This window comes from Pinus tabuliformis, chromosome 5_2 (assembly GCF_031772625.1).
Source record: "Pinus tabuliformis cultivar Carrire ecotype Pingquan chromosome 5_2, CPIR1, whole genome shotgun sequence".
Classification (NCBI taxonomy): domain Eukaryota; kingdom Viridiplantae; phylum Streptophyta; class Pinopsida; order Pinales; family Pinaceae; genus Pinus; species Pinus tabuliformis.
The window spans coordinates 855059833-855066028 of record NC_142306.1 but is presented as its reverse complement, the minus strand read 5'-3'; the positions used below and the strand labels follow the sequence as shown (position 1 = coordinate 855066028).

At 31.4% G+C, this 6196-nt stretch overlaps 1 pseudogene; it reads left to right on the top strand.

The window, feature by feature from the left end:
• The first annotated feature begins 909 nt into the window (after window positions 1-909).
• Window positions 910-1390, top strand: LOC149162000 (uncharacterized; annotated as a pseudogene).
• Window positions 1391-6196: the final 4806 nt, after the last annotated feature.

Here is a 6196-nt window from a genome sequence, read left to right as displayed (position 1 = left end):
GATAGAGTTTTCTGGAGATAACTGTTTACTCATGTGAATTTACGGAACTTAAAAATATCTAATTTTGAGAAATATTCCATCTGAGACTGTTATGTTCCTTGATTTTGAGTGGATAATACAAAAATATTTTCTTAAAGTCACAAGAGATACCTCCTCAATAAGCAATTTTTCTTGAATTCCAGTCCTTAGGTTTCTAAGGATTATATCTTTGAAAAAAATACATCCCAACCCACCATTTTTTAACAACATAGAACACTCCTAACTCAAGGGTTACCCTGCATGGTGTCACATAGTTTGTTTATGATCTTATTTTTTGAATTTCAAACAATTTTTTTTCATCTAAACAAAATAGAATAAAGGTCATGTTCTGAAGTTTAAATTGTTTCCTATTTGCTTCTTTTGGGAACCCAAATTCAATTAAAGTCAACCATTCTCTTATGAGAAGTTTATGTCAAAGCATAGAAATTGATCCTCACAAATGTCTCAGGAATCCAATATTTTGTTTTTCATGTACGTTTTTCAGATATTTGCAACAAATACATCCCAACCCATCGTTGTTTAAGAAGCTAAGCATAGTATTATTCCTAACAAATTTTCAGCAAAACCCTTTACAACATAGTAAGTTTTCATACTTGGATACACGTCGTTCAAAAACATATGCTTCCAAGCTTTGAGAACCCTGTTGATATATAATTACAACATTTTAATAGTAAAAGCAGGGCCTGATAATTCAGTGCAAGGAAAGAAAATCCATTGGTAGAAATAATCCATCTGATATTGCTATGTTCCTTGATTTTGAGCTAAAATAAAATGATTTTGAATTGAGTTTCATAAGATATTAGCATTTTTTCATTTGGATTTTTTTTATTCTATTCAAAATTGTTTCTCTGAAGCTCTTCTAGTCCCATTATGAGCTACATTAAGGCTCTGAAGGTGTTGGAACCAGAGTCTAGCCTCAACTATTGCAAATATGCAAAGTTGTTGTCTAGCTCTGGTGCTTTTGGATCACTAACATGGGACTTGGAAGGCAAGCTCCATATGAGCTCTCCATAGAATTTAAAATCAACCCATAAGGTTCCAGCTATCGTTGATTAGATGGGAAGTGAGAATTCATCTATATAAAAAAGAAATGAGGTTATGAGGCCCGGAGGAGGGGAAAAGAGGGTTCTAGTTTGAATCTCGTGGTGACAAATTCACAATATTCATTGGACACTATGGATGAGGCCATGTATATAGCTAGAGGGTATGAAATTCATGGTGGGAATCGGGAAATCTCCATTTTTTTTTTATTTCTAATTATACAAAAGTTTACTATCAAAAAATGCTGGAGGCAAATCCAAGCAACTCACTTATGCTCAGAAACAATGAAAAGTTCTTGCATGAGGTATGAATTAGTCCATTTTTTATTGTTATTTGGTGAATGTTATGGGCTTAAACTTGGAGATTCTTCTTGACGTGATGTTTTAGGTTTAGGAATTCTGTAGTTAGGTAATGGATACATTAATAATGTTCTCCTTACTCTTAAAATTTATACCACTATACTCTCTATTTATTAGATATGTCCCTCTTTCTCCCACTTGAACTCACACAAGTTGGTGCAATTACCATTTGTTCGGTATGTTGTGGAGTTTGAGTTTTACTATCCAACTTTTAGCCTTGGAAACTATTGGTCTCTCAAGGAATTGTTCTACTCCTGGAGTGCATGCACATGAGGCTTTTGAGTTTGGTACTTTAAGGTTTATTTCAAGTGACAGTGTGGGTGTTGAGTTGTTCCCAATTCTTGATTGGGTTCAATATGGGCTCTTCTCTTGTCACTTCCTTGGTTGTGGTCATTTTAATTTTTGTTTTAAGTTTTATCTACTGGATCAGTGAGGGAAATTGAGAAACTAGAAATGTTAATGCAAAATTGTTAATTTTAAAAATAATAATAATAAAGAATTGAAATACAAAATTAATGAATTTTATAGCATTTTATTTTGTATAAATAATTAATGCAATTAGAGGAATTAAATTAAAATTAAAAAAATGATATTGTGTTGAGACAATAGTGACACTGATTAGAATAATTAAGGATTGGCCTTATTGGAAGCATATTGGAAAACCATTTCTGCACACGGAGATAAAGAAGGTGGAATGAATGAAATATTTATATTTTTTTTTGGAGGAAGAAGTTCATATTTTTAATTTTACATATACTATAAGTTTTCTCTTTCATAAATCTATAATATTTATTTATTATTTATTTATATTATATTTTTGAGAATTTAAAAATTATAATTTCATAAAAATAAAAATTATAATTAATCTTTTTTAATATAAAATTTAAATCATTTATAACTTTATTGGGGACAATGATATTCAATTTAATTGGTAGGATGGCCAACATATAAATAGCAATATGACCAACATAAAAGAGTGAGTAGATGTCCTCTTGCTTGCCTTAAAGACTGCAATTTCTATTAAAACTTTCAATCGTAGGTGCAAAAATTTCTTGATACACCTAGAATAAAATAGAACTTATTGATCTCTTCTGCTACTATGGTACATTCTCTTGAACAAAGAAAAGACATGAATAGATATCAAGCAATGCAAAATAAATGGTAGGTCCATTGTATGTCCATAAATACTTATGTTATTTGAAGAAATTTGTGCTCTTCTCTTCATAAGGGTGACAAGATGTATAATTTTAGATAACCATGTATTTATGTATCTATAGGAATTATACAAAAGCTTAATATGAAATGTATAAATATTGCATTACATTGATATGGAAACCCTAAGCACTTCAGAGTTGAGGGTTTGGGCTGAGATGTAAAAACTTGTCAGATCACTAAATAGGACTTCACACCAACATTCAGAAGACTTAAGGGCCAATGCTAAAGTCTTTCATCGTAGTAGATAAGTCGATGAGAATTTCTTTTCTGAGCAAAGGCATTATTAGGGCCTTGGACCCTATGGTGTGTGATGGAGGCTTGTAATACTTTTAGTAGATATAGAATGCTATCACGAAAACAAATATTCCTTGCTCTTTCATAACAATTTGTTTGATAAATATGGCATCCTGAAATTCATTTGTGGTTTAAGATCATGTTTAGTGGTCTTACAAAAATATTTTAAAAAGATGTATATGAGATAGAGGATGAAATAAGATTTTTCAATACATTAAGCATTGACACCTTCAGATTTTATACTTTGTTAAAAACATGAAAATCATCTCAAGGACTAAGTTTCCATGTAACACTTATGTTAAAATATTAAACATTTTATTATAAAATGCTTTTAATTTCACTAGAAAATTACAAAGATAAAAAGTTCTTTTATTAAATTAATTTTCCATTATAAAAAATTATCTTTATGTTTAATGTGCATATTAATTAATGTTTATCTATTTTATAAAAATTAACAAATAATAATAATATTGAAAATTACAATGTCAATATGCAATTTTTCTTTTCCCTACCATTTACCCTTTAAACCAAAATCAAATTATTGTTATATTTCTTGAATGTGCATGTTTTCTCTTCCCTTGTACATAAATATTCTATTAAAAAAAAGGCTTAAAATATCTAAAGTCTCTAATGCTACATCCAAGAGTTAAGGCTGCAAACCTTTTATGAAGTGAATGCAAAGAGGGATATGAATACCTGAGACTTAAGATTAGGTACCTTTCTTCGTATGATCTAAATGCAAAGAGGGAATTGAATCATCTATAATTTTCCATTTTGACAATTCAAAAGAGAGGAATTGATAAAGAGATATATTGATCAAAAAGTGAGGTAACATGCTCCTCCTAAAGCTTAAAAAAACTCATATTCCTTTACTCATATCAAAAAAATATGTAACATGCAATGTAATGAAACCCTCCTAAATACCTTGTTAATATTTAATATTGTAAGTAATAAAACCCTCCTAAATCCCTTGTTAATATTTAATATTGTAAGTAATAAAACCCTCCTAAATCCCTTAAATAAATTGTGAATAATATTTTATATATGATAATTTGATAAATCACACTCATGGAGTATTTTGTAAGTCATATCCCCCACAACATGAGAGATTTTGATTAAGACCTTAGTATACTAAAGAAGCCTTGGTACTTGAGGATGGAATTACATAACATGACTAACAGATTTTTCCAATTATCCTTTGGGAAAAGAAATCAGTGCCATGAAGTGCTACCCACAGTCCTTGGACTACATGAGAATTCTCTAAAAAGGCATAATAAATTCAATTAAAAAAGCCTCTAAACCATGTTCTCCAATTTGGAAGGATTCATTGAGGATTACTTTATAGTTTCGACTCTTTTTGAAATGATTGGAAATTTTATATGCCATAAATCAACTTGATTCTTTAACCAATTCCCTTTGATCATAGGTTTGGCATTCCAAAGGATATAAAAGATTTATTATGCATTTTAGGGAGGTATAATTAATTAGTAGCTACATAATGCATTAGGCTTAAGTGCCAATTTTCTTCAGCATAAAACAAAATATTGTATGGTTTTTGGTTCAATTCCTAATTAACATTATACTTGACCAAGTATAAAAACTTATTAATATTATGAAGTTATTTGAGTGATTATATCACTAACTTGTATTCACCTTAAAAACAAATATAATGAATATGGAAAAAAATATTTCTTTACTCTTATAATTATGTTAAGCACTCCTGATTTAACTTTCTATTCTATGGATTTTTCACTTACCTAACACACCCGAGTTGTCCTATGCAAAATGTCATTGTCTGACACAAGCACTACAATGCTACCACTGCCCGCCCAGCAGTCGTTGCCACATCTATCGTGCCTAGCTCTAGATAATCCCTGCAGCAACAGACGTGCTCGTGGCTACCCCTTGCTGCCATTGCTACCCACTAGCAGCGCCATCGACTGTGGCATGTTTTTTCTCCACTGCCACTATTGCACAACGCTGTGATACATACATTATTCATTCCATACACATTGTGGATTATCTGCTCAATGAGTCAAGAGAAGAAAATAAGTGATGATAGAGAAAGGAAGTCTCAGGCAAGGGAAAAATCCAGAAAGAGAATGAGACTAAAAAGCAAAATCAAGAAGGGTTTGAAATTTAGTTTCTAGAACATTGATATGACCACTTAACCCTCTTAAATAAATTATTATTATTACTTCAATCGATGCTTTGTATTATTTTATATGAAGATTTATCAGTGCTCATTTTATATCAGTGTGCTTTTTGGTGATTAGAAATCTCTTACACACAATTTCTTAAATAAATTTCAGAACTGTGAAAATCTATACTCACTAATCTTCCCACTTCCAAATGATAGTGATGGCATTGCGTTAAACCCTATTCACTTTCCTTGAGACTTATTGGGCGTTAAAAAATTTCATACTAAATTTTCCAAAAAGATATAAGAATGAGGAAGGTTAAACCATGTTCAACTCCCATGTAAGGCCAAACCCGTATAACTAAAAAATAGAGAAGCTTAAACCCAAATTCAAGAACCATAGAAGGCCAAATCCATATAACTGGAAAATCGAGAAAGAGAATGAGAATAAAAATCCATATCGGGAAGTGTTCGAAATTTAGTTTCGAGAATATTGATATGCCCAATCCCTTTTAGAAATTAATGCGCAAAAGCACGGATGATTGCATACGAATTTTGCAGCCGAATCTTTCTTTCATCTTATATAGTTTCGCCATGCTCACCTTCTTATTGTTTCCATCGACATGGTAAAAGTTGTAGAAATTCCCTGTGTATTTTACATGAGTGTTCAAGAGGCCAAGAACTCTGTCCTTCCATTTCCACGCTTGTTGTCATTATCAAAGAAAAAAAAAAAACTGGAGCACAGATAGTTAGTGAAAGCTGACCAATCCAATGTTAAGTTCCATTAATTTTTTTACCAACTGCTGTTTACAATTATGGAAGCCAACTGCAATTTTTTCTTAATTTTTGGAAATCAACTGCAGTAATTTCCTTAAATTAAGGAAATCAACTGCAGTTAATTAAATTTCTTGTTGGGAGCTTCTGAAGTGGTCCATTACTCTATCTGGAGTTCTCTACTTTGATCTGTGGAACAGCTCACACATAGCCATCAGAAGCTTGATGGAAGCTTAAATTTATCTGTTTGGTCCCCAAGCTTGCATCTCAATTCCCTTTAGTTTTTACACCATCAACCTGACAGACCAGAGCTTGGAAGTACCTTCCTAATTCC